This window comes from Aedes aegypti, unplaced genomic scaffold (assembly GCF_002204515.2).
Source record: "Aedes aegypti strain LVP_AGWG unplaced genomic scaffold, AaegL5.0 Primary Assembly AGWG_AaegL5_hic_scaff_1590_PBJ_arrow, whole genome shotgun sequence".
In the NCBI taxonomy this organism is placed as follows: domain Eukaryota; kingdom Metazoa; phylum Arthropoda; class Insecta; order Diptera; family Culicidae; genus Aedes; species Aedes aegypti.
Window position 1 is genome coordinate 1 of NW_018735042.1, and position 20,336 is coordinate 20,336.

A 20,336-nucleotide genomic window follows, 5' to 3' on the forward strand; every position below is an offset into this window, starting at 1 on the left:
GTTTTTCAATGGACACAGACAGTATTATTCCATAGTTATGTGATTGTTTTTAGCGTATCGTTATTTTATATAATCCCGAGACCCTAGAGGGAATCGGTTTTGCATTTTTACTGGTTATTTGAGCAAAAATATTATGGCTATTACTGCACAATCGACAAGCATTTCGCGAAATACTATTTATACTATAAATAAGCTATTGTTTTCGCTTTTGATTGCCGGCATTCAAAAGATTAATTTGAAAACGCTTAAACAACAAATATTTATGGTCTATCGCCAGCTTTCTAGGCGAATCCTGACAATATACCTTCCCCAACCTCCAACTCCGTAGCACTTATGAGGGTGTCGCTGAGTCGGTGGCCTCTCATTAAGTAAGTGCTACATCAACATTTCCTTCCCCTATCCCAAGTTACGGTAAAGATGGGCGTGGCTGGGAATAGCGATATTCATGCTTTTAGTATTCTTATTTATGATTTGAACAAGGTATTAACTCCCCTGCCTTGTTCTTGAAAGTACTCAGGATGAGATTATTAAAAAGAAAACATGAATGTTGCTAGTATCAATCTACGAAGTATACCGTAACTACGCTAACGCTAACGCTAAACGCTAACGCTATTACGATGACGGATCCTTGAACGTTGAAATCGCCTCGCACTGTTCTATGTTACCCTTTACAATGTATCTTATTTACGTCGTTATTGCAATTCCGTATCTTAAAGAAACGCTTTTGGTGGTGTAATAAAAGAATAAAAAAATCAGAAAAATAACTAAGTAATGGCGATTTAAAAGTTTTTGTTATAAGAAATGGACGCAGAGGTTAGAGAGGTAATAGTATTTAAAAAAGAAGCGTAGAATTTCATACGATTTGGCAACGAAAAACCAACATGACAAAAAGAACAAAACTGTGCTACTTTTGGCAGTTTTTTTTTTTCTATTTGTCATGTCAGCTCATCGACCCAAAATTAGGAAAAAAATATAAATGTTTGAAGTATGTTTCTGAAAATTACTGATTTTTTTCCGAATTCTGTGAAATTCTATCTTAAGTCACAGTAAAACATTCATCCTAAGCAAAGTTTTCAAACTTGTAAGTCCTTTTCAACAAACAAAAAAATTTTTTTTTCTTTTGTGGTACACTTGCCTTAGTAACTTTACGTTCAAAATAAGCATGAACGTTTTACTTTTCGAGTGGGTGTTTCGATCAATTGAGCGGTACAATTTATCATACCTACTCATCGATTAATTCAAATCAAAACTAATTAGCACTACCTACCTTATGGGAACCTCCTTCCGCCAGACATTGTGCCGCACAAGAACGCAATCCGGTACAGCTGTTGGTCTTCGTGCTCATTGTGCACCAGTAGTTTATCGCAGTTGATATTATTTGAGAAAAACACTGTTATGCCACAGCACTTGTACGTATTTTAAGATTATAACTTGCATCGTAATGAGGTTGGATGCACTTTTGCTTAGGAGCGCTTCAGCAATCACGATGAATCGATTCACCTCAACTACCTCTTGTCACATCTCTCACGCATAACGTGTGATTTTCCGAGCAAGCATAATCTAGAGCGTGAAAATGTCGGATCACATACATTCAGCGAGTTATTTCCACTTCATTCAACAATTTAAACATTTTAACGAGCTCGGAATATTAATTTTTTCCCTTTCACCTGAGGAAAAGTCTCTTTTATTTTTTCGTGGAAATCATTAACCAGGTTTCTTGATAAGCTGAATTTAACATGAGTTGTTCGATGCTTGATGAATTATCTGAAAGAAAGATAGAAACACATTTACATCTTACGGGAAGGATTTTTTAAAAAACAATTCGTTTGCAAGTTTAGTTTAGTATATTTATATATCATGTAGGCAAATTTTCTATATCTAACATTCCTTCGAATGGTTTCCAACTGTAGACTTACTTTAAAACTAAATAATCTTAAGACATTTTGATGCTCTGTACCATATATGTACAGTATGTGAGGAACTTTTCCGCTGGTTCGTTTCCATGTTACACCCGATTCTGCTTTTGCACGGGGGATGCGTACCGTGCAAAAAAAAGTTTTCAGTTCAAAATTTCAAAAAACCGTGCAAAAAAAGTAACACCATTTCTCGACGTTTCAAGCAAAAATAAGGTTTGGGCGGAAAAAAATGTATGGAAACTTTTTTTGCACGGCCGTGTAAAAAAAATCCGTGCAAAAACAGAATCGGGTGTATTCTGGTTATTATTGTGCATACTGTCTATATTTTCATTGGATAATTGCCCTTCTTTCATACATAGGCTGGTCTTTTAACTAACTTTTAAATAACTAACTGATAAACAAATTTATCAACATAAATTTCAATTATAGCTACTGCCATTCCCATAGAGAATCACCCTTCGTTTATACATTTGCCGCTCTTCCAAATAATACCGACTAAAAAAATTGGCGGGAAGACTGCTAACATTGAACATTAAAAAATTTCTCTTCTTTCAAACTAAGGCTATTCTGTTGAAACATTGGGTTGTACACAAATTATTTCACGGAAAATATTGATGTAATCAATCATTTCCCCTTTTCAATTGTGTAAGGCTTGTGACGTTTCCGTTAACTCCATCCGCATTTTTTGAATGAGAATTTAGCTTGAACTTTATGTTGAATGGTATCATCTTATTCTTTTTTTCTTGCATGATGTTTCAACTGGAACAGAGCCTGCTTTTCGATTTAATGGTTCAATGTGACAAATAAGCTTTATGCCCTCGAAAATAGAATAATTTTCATGATCCTCCTCCGTTGGGATTGGAACCCGCGACACCTAGCAATCTTGCTAAATATAACCTTTATCCTACCCACCTTATTTCTTCATGGAGGTCCTGGGTTAATTAAACACTAAGACTTATCCTGAATTGGAGAATATAATCAAAAATTCTATTCAGTACAATGCACATTGGGGAAATCCGAACCAAAAGCAGAAAAAAAATTGATAACTTTCACAACAGAAAGATTAAAAATAAGTTATATAGCTTGTTCGAAAGAAAATTTTCTCAGGAATCGATTGGTCATAATGTCATGAACGTGGGACAGTTCTATGATAAATTATGGTGCCCGTTTTGCCCCGATTCCTGGGAAAGACTAGATTTTAATGTTGATATTTCCCATGAATTTCATCATTCCTCATTCATTCATCAATATTTTACAAAGAACGTTATAAAAAGATGGAAATTTAGGGGATTTCGGGGCTAAATGTACAATGACATATTTTTGAAGAGGAATTCTTGTTTTCAATTTTTTCAACGTGTTTTTATTGAAATAAATTCTAAAACGATATGCGATAGTTTGGGTACACGAAATTGATATAGATAATCGATTGATGTTAGTCTCATTGATCGGAGATAGTGGGAGCATATTGTTATATAGCTATTTTGTCCCCATTCCCCTAAAAACTATTTGTTTCATAATTTATTGAACAGACATCCCTGAATTAAATTTATTTCAGGGATTCATTAATTGTTTATTCAGGAGATACAATATTTAAATCATAAACCATAGGAAATTACGGGAATCTGTTAACACATAATTGACAAAATAACAAATACCGAAAAGCTAAACATTACATATAATTTGCAATTGGATTAGATGGACAAATTGATGTGAAGATTTGCGAAAAAGTTACACGTCTTCTCAGTGAGAATCGAACTCACGACTCCCCGATCTCTAGTTGGGGCGCGTTAACCACTACGCCATGAGAGGACTCATGAACGCAGAAGTTAACCTGAATTCGATTTCAGCTCAATAATCACGTGGTCCTCTTTCGCAAAGTGCACCTCTTTCGGAAGAATTAGATGCCCATCCAAACACAACGCTTTCTATATATATCCAATGCCTAGCCCGAGAGCGCAATGTTTTTTAGATATAGGAATAGCACACTACACTAGCCAGCAACTGCGTTGGCTGAGGTTTCTATTGTGTGGGCTTCCAATGGGTCGCGACGTTTTGGAAGCCCACACAATAGAAACCTCAGCCAACGCAGTTGCTGGCTAGTGTAGTGTGCTATTCCTATATCTAAAAAACATTGCGCTCTCGGGCTAGGCATTGGATATATATAGAAAGCGTTGTGTTTGGATGGGCATCTAATTCTTCCGAAAGAGGTGCACTTTGCGAAAGAGGACCACGTGATTATTGAGCTGAAATCGAATTCAGGTTAACTTCTGCGTTCATGAGTCCTCTCATGGCGTAGTGGTTAACGCGCCCCAACTAGAGATCGGGGAGTCGTGAGTTCGATTCTCACTGAGAAGACGTGTAACTTTTTCGCAAATCTTCACATCAATTTGTCCATCTAATCCAATTGCAAATTATATGTAATGTTTAGCTTTTCGGTAGTTGTTAAACTTCCACTCGGCTGGTTGGCCGTAAACCACGATTCATAATTAAAACAAGTATTTATCGAGCAACGGACTCATGTTCCGTAACCGGTCGTTTGAGAACGTCGCGACCCATTGGAAGCCCACACAATAGAAACCTCAGCCAACGCAGTTGCTGGCTAGTGTAGTGTGCTATTCCTATATCTAAAAAACATTGCGCTCTCGGGCTAGGCATTGGATATATATAGAAAGCGTTGTGTTTGGATGGGCATCTAATTCTTCCGAAAGAGGTGCACTTTGCGAAAGAGGACCACGTGATTATTGAGCTGAAATCGAATTCAGGTTAACTTCTGCGTTCATGAGTCCTCTCATGGCGTAGTGGTTAACGCGCCCCAACTAGAGATCGGGGAGTCGTGAGTTCGATTCTCACTGAGAAGACGTGTAACTTTTTCGCAAATCTTCACATCAATTTGTCCATCTAATCCAATTGCAAATTATATGTAATGTTTAGCTTTTCGGTAGTTGTTAAACTTCCACTCGGCTGGTTGGCCGTAAACCACGATTCATAATTAAAACAAGTAAAATAACAAAATTAAAATCTAAAAATGAAACCATTTGCATTTTTTACTTAACGAAAGTATTCGGGAAATAATGTTGTCTTTTTACGGATATTTGGTATTAGGGCAAATGTACCATTAGTGGTGCACCTAAGCGAAAACTGCTAAAACATGGTGATAAAATCAAAAATTATATGATTTTAGCGTATCAATCGCTAGATCTCAAATCCTTCTATCATTCAAATGTATAAAAATCACGATTCATTTGAAATTTCCCTGCAAAAAGCCTTGCACCAACAATAGGAACACTGTTCCTTTAGTGGAGGTATGTTTTAAAAATGGTTCCTTTAGTGGCGCAAACCATTGATTTCTTATGGGACCCTCCACTATGGGTACTGATGCACCACTATAGGTGCAAAGGAGCAAAAAATTTAAGCAAAATAATTGTTTAAAATAGGTTTATGGTTAAATTTTATGAATGTTTTTCGATAACTTGTATCATTTTCACATCGTACATCATAGAAAAATATCACATAGCCATAAAAAGTGCGAAACATGTCAAAACACACTACCTCCACTATTGGAGCTACCTCCACTAAGGGAGCGTTTGCCCTACAATATTTCAATTGCCGTTCATATATTACAGAAAAAGTGATCATAAATGTGAAGATGCAGTTGTTAACAATGCTCAATTCAGTGCGCATCGTACCTTCGTGCTGTGCGTACACGAATTCTCTCTGCTCTTGGAAGTTTTCTTAAAAACTACCTAAAGCAATAAAACAGTACTTTTCAGTGCTACATAAACAGTACTTTTCAGTGCTAAAATTAAAAAACGGTACTTTTCAGTGCTAATAAAACAGTACTTTTCAGTACTATTTTTTCTATTGATCCCTTTACGATCCTTGTTTGGACCCGTTCCTCCAATTTTTCGTTGGACCCGTTGGCGAAAGCTAGTGGTGGTAATCCTTCTTGGACACCGTCTTGGGAAAAAACCTCTCGAAGGTCACGTCTTTCTCGTTTATTAACTAAACATGGTATCAACAACTAACAAAAGAAAGGGTGAATCTCTGAATTCACTACTTCCTTCCAAAAAAGTGGGTTTTAAAACTGTCACTACACGTGGCAAGAATGGGAGAAAGGACGCTTCCCCGGAATGCGAAGTTTCTTCCAAGGGTGAAATGAATAATTGTATCGAAATGAGCAATCAGTTCGATGCTCTAGACAAATTTTCCGAACACCAAATCGAAGCAGCCTCTAGCCCAGGCTCTTTGATTCAAGTGAGGAAGCAAAGAGTGCCGCCTATCGTGGTCAGTTGTTCCGAATTTGGGGGATTTAGGCAGGAGAACTTGAACTCCATTAGGGAAATCAAGGTTTCCTTCCAAATCGCAAAGAAAGGAGACTGTCGCGTTTTGCCGGAAACTCTTAAAGATCGTGAACTTCTTCTCAAACATCTTGAAGAGAAGAAGCACAAATTTTTTACTTATGACGACAAAACTGAACGTTTGTTCAAAGTTGTCTTGAAAGGTCTCTCAAGTGACTACAAGTCACCTGAAGAGATCAAAAATGGAATAAATGATTTACTTTGATTTTCCCCAGTCCAAGTACAGTGACCCCACGCAGTTGAATCACCCACAATTTATGAATCAGCTGATTTCAAAAGACAAAATTATTATCAAACTTGTCACAAAACATCACAGAATTATTTTTACACATAGTTTCTTATCAGTAAAAATAATTCTGTGATGTTTTGTGACAAGTTTGATAATAATTTTGTCTTTTGAAGTCAGCTGATTCATAAATTGTGGGTGAATCAACTGCGTGGGGTGATTGTAATCATTATGAAAAAGAGAACCCAATCTGGCATTGTTCGGAAAGGGCTTTCTCAAGAATATTATTTAGTTCCCTTTAACAAAAAAGAACTAAATAATATTAAAGCTTTAGAAAAAGCTAAACTTTTGTTCGATGTTCGTGTGACGTGGAAACATTTCCAGAAACCTGGAGGAAATTACCAGAACCCCACTCAGTGCCGTCGGTGCCAAAAGTGGGGTCATGGTACAAAAAATTGTCGCATGGATGCTAAATGCATGATTTGCGGAGGTTCTTCTCACGCTAAGGACGTCTGTCCTGTGAAAGAAGATACCAGAAAGTTTGAATGCGCCAATTGCAAGGGCCCTCATAAAGCTAACTTTTGGGAATGCCCTTCACACAAAAGGGTCATTGAGGCTCGTTTCCGGAATTTGCCAGTTAGAGTATCGAACAATGCTCATTTTTCAGTTAACGATCGCTTGATCATGAATCATACCCATCAGGAAGATCATAATCATGCTCATTCACAAACAAATTTTAATCCGTCGGGTAGCCGTTCGAATCTTTCAATTTCGAATGTATCTACCCACGGTAAATCCATTGCCGATATCGTAGCAGGAAATTCGAACTCCTCCCCTGTTCGATCCATGGGTACCCATTCTACTTGTTTCAAATCAAATGTAAAAAACCCTACCGCCACAGGTAACTCCGCTTCTTCGTCTACCGGAAATTCTAATGGGAAATCACATGACATGTCTGCCTCTGATTTTGATTTTCTAACTGAACTCTTCTAGAAATCCATCTACGATTGATTTGGTCTTAACCGACTCTAGTCATCTTTGTAGCCAACTGATTACTCATGCTGATTTTGATTCTGATCATGTCCCTGTTACATTTCAAAAATCCCATGAAGCGATTCTTAATCCTATCAGCTCCACTTTCAATTATTTTCGAGCCGACTGGAATATATATAAAACGTATGTTGACTCTAATCTTGATGTTAACATTTCTTTAGAAACTAAGATTGATATTGACAATGCTCTTGAAACTTTAACAAATTCCATTGTTGAAGCCCGGAGCATTGCAATTCCAAAATGTGAAGTAAAATTTGAATCCGTGATTATAGACGATGATCTTAAACTCTTGATCCGTCTTAAAAACGTGAGGAGAAGGCAATTTCAACGCACTCGCGATCCTGCTATGATAATTATATGGCAGGATTTGCAGAAAGAAATCAAGAAACGTTTTGCTCAATTAAGAAACAAAAATTTTGAAAATAAAATTTCTCAATTGGACCCTGGCTCTAAGCCCTAAGCACAATTTTAATTTAGGACTTACTAGTTCAATTGAAAATGAAGTTACTCAGGAGTTCGAAAATATTCTCAATCAAGAGAACGTTTTCGAAAATGCCTGGGAGACTGATTTGGAAGAAGTGAAAACTATTATTAAAAAATTCAAAAATATGAAAGCTCCTGGCGATGATGGAATTTTCTACATCCTCATCAAGAAACTTCCAGATAGTAGCTTATCATTTTTAGTTGATATATTTAACAAATGTTTTCAATTAGCATATTTTCCTGACAAATGGAAAAATGCTAAGGTTATTCCAATTTTAAAACCAGACAAAAATCCTGCAGAAGCTTCTAGCTATCGTCCAATCAGTTAAACTTTTTGAAAAGGTTATTTTGAACAGAATGATGGCCCACATCAACGAAAATTCAATTTTTGCCAATGAACAGTTCGGATTCCGCCATGGACATTCGACCACTCATCAACTTTTACGTGTAACAAATTTGATCCGTTCCAACAAATCTGAAGGCTATTCTACTGGTCTTGATCTTCTAGACATAGAAATAGCATTCGACAGTGTTTGGCATGAAGGTTTGATTGTAAAATTAAAAAACTTAAATTTTCCAACATACATTGTTAGAATAATTCAAAGTTATCTGTCAAATCGTACACTTCAGGTTAATTATCAGAACTCCAGATCTGAAAGACTTCCTGTAAGAGCTGGTGTTCCTCAAGGCAGCATTTTGGGACCAATATTATACAATATTTTCACATCTGACTTACCTGAGTTACCTCAGGGATGTCAAAAATCTTTGTTTGCGGATGACACAGGCCTCTCCGCCAAAGGACGAAGCCTGCGTGTCATCTGTAGTCGATTGCAAAAAAAGTTTGGATATATTTTCTTCATACTTGCAAAAATGGAAGATTTCTCCTAATGCTTCCAAAACTCAACTAATAATATTCCCACATAAACCAAAAGCTTTTTATTTGAAACCTTCAAGTAGACATGTTGTCACGATGAGAGGGGTTCCAATAAATTGGTCAGATGAAGTTAAGTATCTAGGGCTCATGCTAGATAAGAATTTAACTTTCAAAAATCACATTGAGGGCATTCAAGCCAAATGTAATAAATATGTAAAATGTATTTATCCCCTTATTAATAGAAAATCATAACTTTGTCTTAAGAACAAGCTTTTGATATTCAAACAAATTTTCAGGCCAGCCATATTATATGCTGTACCAATATGGACTAGCTGTTGTAATACCAGGAAGAAAGCTCTGCAGAGAATTCAAAATAAAATTTTGAAAATGATTCTGAGACTTTCTCCCTGGTATAGTACCAATGAGTTACATAGAATATCCAATGTTGAAACATTGGAACAAATGTCAAATAAAATAATAAATAATGTCAGGCAAAAATCGTTACAATCTTCTATTGCCACGATTAATGCGTTATATGTTTAAGTTAAGTTAGGTTAAGTATATTCAAAGCGTTTTTTTTTCTCTTATAAGCAGGTGAAATCAACTCACCTGTAAAAAATCTGAACTGCTACGGCAAATGAAATGTAATATGTTGTTAACAAAATGTTAATTAAATCTTAAATTTGTATTACCAAATAAGGATGATAGTGTTGTCTAATAACACAGAACACCTAGATATAAGAAATGAATGTAATGTTTGGAATGATACTAATAAAGAAATTAAAAAAAAATGCCCAATTCTCGATTTTTCCACATTTGCTTCAAACAGATTGCTTGTTGGTTGACATTTCCCAAGAACAATTGGTAGCTTTTAAGATACTTACGTGTTTAATACAAGCTGCATAGCAGCAACCATTGCTGAACAAATTTTTAGTTGAATCATTAATTGAATAAAATTTATTTCCGCTTATAAAAAAGCTGTTATTCCACTTGAAGTTTGTGTTTTGAATACGAGCTGAATAAACCTACGAAAATGCAAATATAGTAGCTTTTGTTCTACAACACATAAGAAGTTTAACAATTGACTGATTAAAAGCTTCTATAGGTTTTAGCTATCATTTTAGTAAAATATTGAACATTTGATTAACAACAAATCGTACAAAAGTTTCAGTGTCTCATACTTAAAATGTTGACCAGCATGATTAGTAAAACTTAAAAACAATGCGAATAACAGTATATGAGTATGCTTTTATTCAAGCAAAACATATCATGTCTTTTTATGTTATTTTCAAATGTTTTTCAAATCAATTGGATTAAAAACATCATAATTTAAATTTTTCAAATGTAGTGATCATCATCTGTGACGTTATTGATATCGGAAAAAGTTACTAACCATAACATGTTTAATGATAATCGAAGTATACATAATAATTTAACAATAATTACATGAAAGTGGTTACCCAACTAACAATCCCGAGTCACAAATAAACATGCATATTTAATTATTGTTGAATAATGGTGACAGCTGAAAAAATACCCTAAAAAGAGCTGAGACGATGCTATTTAGATCCAAATTTAAGACAATGTTCACCATTTGTCATTGGAATGAATAATAGTAAAATCAACACTTATTAGACTTCTCCAAAGAATCTCTGCCGACTTGTCAAGATTGTTTTACTAATAAGTTGAACAAGTCATTTTTCCTTGTATTAAAGAGCCAATATTCCACCAAACAAATATAATTGTACAATATAATATAACAATAAATATAATATAACAAATGTACAGGAGACGAACTAACGTTTTGGTTGCTTTGCACTTCAGCTGTTTCCATGCTTAACATGAACATGATTTAAAGCTGAATAGGTATTTTATAAAATCTTAATACAACATAGATATATCATCCGAACAGTTAATCCAAAGAAGGCCAAAATAACGATTAATAAACGCATTGTTCAGCAACAAATAAGCCTTACAAAAAAGGTCACAACATAGCCAAATTTTCGAAAATTGGACAAAATATTTAAAAATTGCGTTGTATTGCTAATGTATTACAATGTTCAACTTACTAATACTATTATTATTTATCTCTATTTGAGTGGCTTTTCGCCCTTGGCGAATTCGTCACTAACTTACTAATATATAAAAACATAATGGATACAATAATAACTGATGCTTTCTTAATACAATTATTCAATTATGTTTAGAAAATATTTTGAATCAGTCTTCTGATATAGGATTATTTTGAAAAACAAAAAGAGCACATTTAGCATACAAATGGTTGAAATATACTTTATATTTCTATAATGCTTAATGTATGGAAAAGTACGACAAATAATTAAAATATTAATCTAATAACAATATTATATATGAAATAAATGAATTTTAGTATAGTTAGATGAACAATTAAATTAAAGTTTTCACAAGTTGAAACTTGTTATCAAATTTGATTAATCATTTCATTCAATTTTACTTTGTGAATAAACTTTATTTTTGACCAGCATTGACATAAATTTTCTCACTGTGCGCTATAAACAGCCGTCTAAATTCAGCTCGCATCAGTACTGAACAGCAGCAGAAGTAATGCGCTTGTTCAGTTGTTGATCAGCATAGCACGTGTTGATTAGACATTGTTGAACAGAAGCTCAAGCATGATCAATGTTCAACTACAAGAGGTTTATATTGGGCACTGGAAGACTGATATATGAATTCAAGGATGGCGCAGATGGCAAGGTATACCGCTGACGATGGGAAGGTCTCGAGTTTGAATCCAGTATCCGGGTAATTATTGAAAGTGGTTATTAATTCATAGTAAAAATGTACGTTGCATTTGATATATGCGATGTTAGCGATTTTTAGTCATTAATTTGTTTTCAATTAATTTTGTGGCAGTTGAATAAAAGCTGAGATAAATGCTTATAAAGCGAATTTGAAGTTGTAGAATAAAGTCAATATACAACGACACGCTTTATAATTTCTCCAAATTTGTGTGAACAACGCCCAAACAAAGGTTTCACATGGAAATAATTAAAATGTTGTTAAACATAATGCTGAATTAAACTGCAATAATGTTGTTTGTTAAATTAGCGTTGTTAAATTAACAGTCCTTATTAGGCTGAGTGAAACCTGAATAAACATCATTACAATATATGATTACATTCACTGAATGGTAAGTATCCTAATAATTTCGCCAGATTTGCTTGAACAATGTGTGCATAGCAGCTGCAAAGTAATATAATAAAGCAACTATTCAGTATGTAGTTGTGAAAAATTGCTTAATAAATGATTATAAAAAAGGCAAATGTTTTTTGGTTTATGTTCCTCATGGTGAATCATTCTGTGTTAATATTGTAAACAGTTATTATGGTTCCATCTGTTTGACTGAATTTCAAGCATGTTCAAGAGCCTTCTAAAATACATAACATATAGAATTTTTTTCTTGTTTTAGTTAATTTAGAATCATCAATATACATGTCATAATTCATAAAGGAGCTCGAATAAACTTGAATAACAAAACTAAAAACGTAGCTTTCAAAAAATACAGACTGCCGAATATTTTAATAACAAATATCCGTAACAAGACAAAATGCAATCAACTCTCACGAAATTTCAACAGTAATGATTGTGCAACTAACTTGATCCTGAGTGATTTGTTTAAAAAAAAAATAAAAATAATTCTACAGATGGTTTCTTGGTGGATCCATTTCTGTTCTTTTTTTATTTATGTGAAAAACATTCCCATAATCTCCTATGTTTTATTACTTAAATATTGCATCACCTACTGAATAAACAATAGGGTCCTAAAGCCCTGTCCCAATTTTAGTGCCAAACCCTTAAGTTAAACAAATGTTTACTCAATTTTCAGTGTTTCTCGTTTGTTTAAGCCCAAAAAAAATTTTTTTGTGTTTTTGTTGGATTTTGTCACAGCCCTTGACTTAAACTTAAAATTTGGGTGTATTTTGTTTTCCGTGTCCCTTCCGAAATGTCAGATAGGAACAACCTCAGTGTTAAAATCAAAACCCCTGTGGTGTTTTTGTCGACTAAGCGAACGTCAAACATGATCAGAAATGTCAAGGTTCATTTATGGACCCAATTTATAAATAAAAGTTTAAATATGATATAGCCGTCATTTAAGCGGGAAAATTTTAGGACCCTATTTAGTACATAATAAATAAAATGTCTGTTCATTTTATTATGAAACAAATCGTTTTTAAGGAAAATGGGGCAAAAATAGTCATATAACTATATGCTTCAACTATCTCCCATCAATGAGGCTAATGGCGATCGATCATTTAGATCAATATCCACCCAAACTATCGCATATCGTTTGAAAATGATTGGAATTTGTGATATAAGAAGGTAAGTTATTCACAATATTTTACATAAGGGGCTGTCCATTTTACACAAGTGTCGGATTGTTTCGCGGTCTTCGGCAATATTCTTCATCGTTAAAATACCTATCGAGGTCTATGTTCAGAATTTTTATAGAGGATAATGGGCGACCTCTGGCGATTTTTCTTTGTAAAAGTAAGTTTTCCCATAGCAAATCCCATACAAACTTTGAACGGCTGGCACTAAAATATAGTTTCTCCGATCGAGCTGAAATTTTGCACAGTTGTTATGGGACCTAAATGCAATCCAAAAAGTGGACTGTAGCGAGAATCTAAATTTTGTCCCACACTATTGAACATGCCTCCGTATCGAAAAAGGATGATAGAGTCCTCAAAGCCACGTTAATACGTTATTTACCTGAACAGGGGTCTTGTAAGCCGTTTAGTTCTGACATTCACACCGCAAAAAAAACAAAATCCGCGAAAGTTAATTTTCGGTGCATTCCGGGAAATAGAATTCCGAGAAATGGGTATTGGTGAAATGGGTCATTCCGGGAAATGATTTCCGGTAAACGGCATTCCGGGAAATGCCATAGAATCGTTCTAACATCTATTTTCTGATATTGAAAACAATTGAAATTGAAAAAAAGGTTAGTTACTAAAGACCTAGAATTGAGATGAGCGATTCTCGCCAAAAACCAGGCCGCCATCGAGTGACGAGTGCCATCAATGCAAACATCATTTTTCGTACAACAAAGAAACAAGTTTTCAATCGTTTGTTTTTTTTTCGAGTCGAGTGAAAAATAGGAGTATTATTTTGAGTGATAAGCTCTGGTGGGCATCTTGAATTTTGACGCCATTTTGATTTTAAGTAGTAGAATGATTTTTTCTCCTTGATAGCACTCAGCATGTCGAATTTAGAGGCTACCAATAAAAACAAGGCTACTTATATTCTCCTTATTATTATTCTTCATTTTCCTGACGTTACGTCCCTACCGGAACCGAGCCTGCTACCCAGCTTTATTAGTTATAATTACAGGTTATTAAATAGGATGTTTTTATAATGCGATTTTTGATAACAGAATATCTTTGTATTCAGGAATATAGAATAAATAAATTCAATAAATGAAAACTGTCCAAAAACATAGATTGAAATAAACAAACATATTTTTTAAACCATATGCAATGTTGTTCATTGAATGAAGCTGATAGATTATGCGCGTTGGGCCATTTGTAAATATTGTGTTTTAACGTGTAACATTGCCAAACGTATATTAACTAGAATAGAAATCTTAAGTTTTTGAGCAAAAACATTCCTTAATTTTATGAGCCAGCGTGACATATAGCGAAATTTAAAGATGAGAAGCAGGAATGTGAACGTAATGCCGAAACGCAGGTGTGTCATTTTGAGGTTGAAAAATCGGGCGGCCATCTTGGATTTTGACGCCATCTTGGATTTTAGCAGTTGAATGATTTTTTTACCATCTCAGCGCTCATCATGTTGAATTATGAAGCCTTCGTTAAATATAAAACAATCAGATTTTTTCTTTCTTATCTTATCTCAGCTGTTCAACTGATTGTTTCTGTCAATGGTTTAAGACCAAATAAATGAAAGGATTAATGCTATTCCTCAGTTCGAAGATATGCAGAAGAATCATTCAGGTAGAAAATAAGCGTTAAAAAATCCTATTTGATAATTTGTTTTTATAGCTAGTTAAGCTGAAGGACTGGTTCTGTTCCAGTAGGGACGTAACGTCCGGAAAAAGAAGAACAAGAAGAAGAGTAAGTGTGGTGGTAGCATTAAAATTCAACATGTTGATTGCTAACGAGGTGAAAAATTCATTCTACTACTTAAGACCAAGATGGCGTCAAAATCAAAGAGGGCCGCCAGATTTTATCACTCAAAATAATACTCCTACTCTTCACCTGACTCGAATAATACACCAAGTTTTTGTAGCCTATCTAACGCAATTTTTTCTCAGCTTTCTAATATGGTGATCTCAAAATTCAAAACGAGCGGTGCGCTAATGGTGAAAAAACGATTGTTCTAACAAAATTCAAAGTGGCGGCCAAATTCAAAATGGCCGCCAAATTTTTTTTAGTCTCAGATGAAAGCTATATCCTTCCTCTATACGATGCCATTAAGTTTTCTATGTGTTCCAAGGGAAATATGAGACATATCACGTGAAGAAATATCTAAGATTTATCAAATAGAGCTTTTTCGCAAACTGTTTAGCTAGCTGGCGTACGAGGGGTCCACCAATTTGAGAAAACCGAAAGGACCACCCTCAAGTTTTATCGAAAACAGTGACATAAAATTGGAATTCTAACAATGGGTGCCGTTGGCGGCCTGGTTTCAGCGAAAATTGCTCATAATAAAATTCATGATCAAATGAAATAATTGATATCTTTTTCTATGAATTTATAACACTGACTTATAGCAAATGAAGCAATATTTCCATGCCAGGTTTGGAATTGCATGTTATTTCAGATGAAATTTTAAGAATTTAACAAACATGCATCTCAGTTACTAAAGGGCCCACTACTAGCAATGAAACCCTATATAAGATCTATAGTTTTCCATTCTTTTTGCACACACATGAACAGTCCAAAATCACTAACGATGTTTTGTAACACAGCACTTTCTTTCGAGGCCTTTGATGATAGGTCAAACATCCTATATTTCCAAACATGTTGATTTAGTCCACATCACTTTGCAAAACAAAAACTACACTCCACTGTGTTATATTTCGTCGATTTCATGCGCTTTTTGAATAGCGCCCAAACCGTTGGTTTTAGCGATAGTTCGGAGAAGTTTCTTGGTATATTAAAGCGCATCTTCTGATGAAAAAAGTTTTGTGATCAATCCACCTAGCAGTGAGATAGAAAAACTATTTTTTCAAAACATTTAGATAGACATATGGTGTCTTCGGCAAAATTGTGGAATTGGCAATTTGAAACATATTTGAAACAATGCAAAAAGCGCATGAAATCGACGAAATATAACACAATGCACTCGTTAACCATCGAATTCATCACTCGTTCTATCAATACTCGATACGTTCATAGCCCGCTTTGTTAGCTTCGCAAAAAAAACTGTACGTTGAGCTCACCTGTTGTGTTGGAAATTGGATATGTAGCGCTGCTATCTGCTTATTAAATTTTGATTTTCATACACTATTAAACTTTGAAAACACTACAATGCACTACATCTAACTTTATTTTCCAAGGTTAGGCAATTTCGTTATGTGTTTCAACATATAGCTGCCGATCGTTAGAAATCGTTGATCACGTTTTCGTTGGGTTTAGTAATCACTGATTCAATTTTTGATGCTCTTCATTATAATCCATCAATTTCACCAAAACGAATATTAGTTGGCCACTATTTGGTTCAAACAATGCGACACCGTATATTTGTTTGCCGCCGAAACAACTACTCTCTCTCTTCAGCAAGTCTAGCTATAGACACAGTCTGTGAATATTTATTTCGCTTCAATTAATTCAAAAATTAAAATTCTGATTTTATTTACGAACAGTTACTACTCTGGAAACCAAGAACATGCTTCAAGTGATCATACTTTACCACCTACTGGATACTTCCAAACACTTCGGAATAAATTCCTAATTTCACTAAATTTTAAACCTCAAATTCGAGTTAGACCTAACGGCATTCAACATGTGAATCGACGCGACATTTTAGTTTGCCTTGATTTGTGTATCACGTTCCATAAATTTATCAGGAGCACCTTTTGACCCGACCGTACCGATTACGCACTCGACACCGACTGACTTGATTGGACCCGATGGTGGTCGGCTTTCCAGTAGGATATTTCTTCACTATATATCGAAGCACATGGTATACGATAGATTGATATCTATCTGTTCTGTTGCCGGTGGATACACAGGACGGATACAGCAATAGTGGGTATAGTGAACTCTGGATGATGGACCATTATGTGCGAAATACTACGATAATATACCTTTGATGAACCATTGCATTCGGAAAAGCTCCGTTTCATTTCCGTATCAGGACGATTGTATAAATAGACAGACACGATTTGCAAACAAAAAAGACAGATAGGACTCGATGATAGTGTGTCGGTACGGCCGAATTTGCTGTCCGTAAATAACGAGCGCACAGAGGCTAAATTTTTCAGAAATAAGTATTAACAGTAATGATTTTCAATCTACCAATTTTAACGCATAATATACCGCACTACTGTTTGTTTTCAATAGTATGTTTCAATAAAATAAACATATTTGTACCATACAAATTCAAGTTTATTGGAATCCAAAAAAATCTTGAAAGTGTGTCACTACCCATCACAAGTATGAAATTGCGTATTGAAACACTCATACTGAATATTGCCGCACCTTGAAAAGTTTAGCATCACCCTAAAATATTTTTTTTCTGACTTTATTAACGAGATTTTTAACCCTGGGCTAGTTCATCTCGGGACCAACGGCTTTACTTCCCTTCCGAAGGAAGTTGTCACTGAAATTTTCAGTAACTATCTCGGGGATGGGATTCGATCCCAGGTCCTCGGCGTGAGAGGCGTGTGTTCTAACCACTACACCAGGTCCGTCCTAAAATAAATCTTATCTCTTGATCCTGAGGTTCCATCCAATACATTTTTGAGATCATCTATAAAAATACGGTTTGAAATTTAAAAAAGTTTGAAAATAAAATCCATAAAAATAGTGTTCTGTGAATTTTTTAGCTCTCTAGTTGGTGATTTATAGGAGGACCAAAGATAATGTAGATTTATATGGAAATTTCTATGGAGAACATATGAAAAATGTTCTAAACACATTAGTACTGGAATGTAAAACAAACTTATCATCCCATAGTGAAAGCTCATTCACATAGTAGGGTTTTATACCCCATTCCTGGCACTATATGCATAGCTTTGACTTGTTTGGTCCTTTACAATTGAAATGAACTGCTTACCTGATAATTTATTCCTTTATGATTAAGTTTAGAACTTCTCCTTTCGACAAACAACATATAATTTAACTAATATTCCACAAAAACCCTCATTCGAGCAATTATAAGTCACAACAACTTGAACCAATTTACATCACCTCAAAAAATTTTTCGGCACGCAATGATTCAGTTTGGCAGTCTGTTAAAAAGCACTAACACTTAGAAACATTGAAATGTGTATTGGTCGCAACTTAGGTATGAAAATGACAACTAAATCCACTACACCACAAGCAGGGAACCAATATGGATAAAGGGCGTACCATTGTTGTTTTTCTACTATTCCTAACGGGCATATCTCATATTGTGAAATTGAACCGATTTCCGTCATATTTTATATTCATAGGGTAACAGCCCAAATTGAATGAGAGCTTATTACAGATTTAATCACCAAAACCGTCAGCGAAATGCATATCAACATCAAGACAATGAGTATATCACGTTTTTTTGGCTTCTGATTCCGTTTCTGGCGCTGTTCATATTGAATAACTCTGTACAAAGCTATTACCGTCAAGCTACCATTTACCGTGATTTAAGAAAAATCTACACTTCAAACAATTAGGGGAACTTACGTATTCTCGGCAGTCTAAGCCGATGCCGCGCTTCTTTTGTAATGATCTCGGACATCAGCAGATGAATTCCGTGTTTGTCTGTTTACATTTATGCGTTACTCAATTTTGTTTTTGAAGTGCATTGTAACAAAAACTACTTCATTTCATCAACAAAACAATAATTTGTGAAATTTGTATGGATATTCTGTAGAAATCGGAATATGTGCACGATGAATGGAGTCCGCACGGTGACTGGTGACTTAATGGTATATGGCTGTTTAGGAAACGCAATGCAAGACCAGTAAAACAACTTTCAATTTCTTATTGCACGTTTCATGCATAACCATTGTAATAAAAGTGTTATTTATTAGAAAGCTGCAATCACGGATAAAATATTACTATTATTACTGCCTGGATTTATTCAGATATGGTACACAAATTATTTTACGCTTAACTTCAATTCTTTTGCATCTCCTCATCGTTTGTCACGCTTTGTGTGATTGTGCTACTTTTCCCAGAATGTCGTTTCCCCGAATGTCGGTTCCCCGAACGCCAGTTCCCCGAATTACCCGTTTCCCCGAATGCCATTTCTCCGAATGACCCGTTTCCCCGAAAAGTGGAACAGTTCAAATTGGCGCAATTATAGTTTTCAGTGGCAGGATGATTAATGAGAAAGAACGATAAGCAATCAAAAGAAGGAGGTATTTGGTCATTCTTGGATATACCCATGTTGTCAAAAATGCTGAGGACTATAAAACTCGTAAGAACCGCTATTCAAATAAAGAAGGGTGCATATCAGATGACCAGTACGTTCAGCACCCTAAAATGTATAAAGATATGACAATTATGAGTTCCAAAAACTTTTCGGGGAAGTGGGATATTCGGGGAACTGACATTCGGGGAAATGACATTCGGGGAACCGACATTCGGGGAAAAGTAGCACAACCGCTTTGTGTATGTCTTCTGAAAATATTTTGAAATTTCAATACAGCCGATGCTTGTTATAACGACATTGCAAAGGAACGTCATAATAGAGAAAAAATATAACATGGAAATATATTCCAAGCGAAAAAACGCTATAGAAAGCTTTCGTCACTATAAAAGTTGTCGGTAAAACAAGATTCAACTGTTTATTACTTCTTTATTAGGTAAACGGACAGTAAAAGCTGAAACAAAATTATATGAATCTATACATTTTTTTCTCTTTTTGATATCTGGTAACGTTGGATCGCAATGATTACTATTAAACAAAGGAAGGATATTCTAAACAAAAATTTTAAAAATATCCAACAGAATCCCTAACGAAACCTGTGTAGAAGTGATAGGATTTTTTTGTACTACAGGTCGGACTCGATTATCCGCAGTATCAAGTTTTTTTTCTATCCGGATAATTGAATCACTAAAAGAAAAATTAAATCTGCGATAAAAGAACTTAAATATTTTTTTTTTGTTGTTTAATTTATATGATGCAGTGGCGTAGCCATAAATTATTTCCTGGAACATTAGGGGTCTTGAGAAGAAAACAAATTTTTAGACCAGCATACACAAAAAATCCTTTTT

At 34.9% G+C, this 20,336-nt stretch overlaps 1 long non-coding RNA gene across 1 annotated transcript; it reads right to left on the minus strand.

Moving 5' to 3' along the window:
- Positions 1 to 1,687: 1,687 nt before the first annotated feature.
- Positions 1,688 to 17,275, minus strand: LOC110680568. Its single transcript, XR_002502925.1, has 2 exons — positions 16,355 to 17,275; positions 1,688 to 1,764 (listed from the first exon to the last, which is right to left on the minus strand). It is a non-coding gene; the product is annotated as an uncharacterized LOC110680568 (long non-coding RNA).
- Positions 17,276 to 20,336: the final 3,061 nt, after the last annotated feature.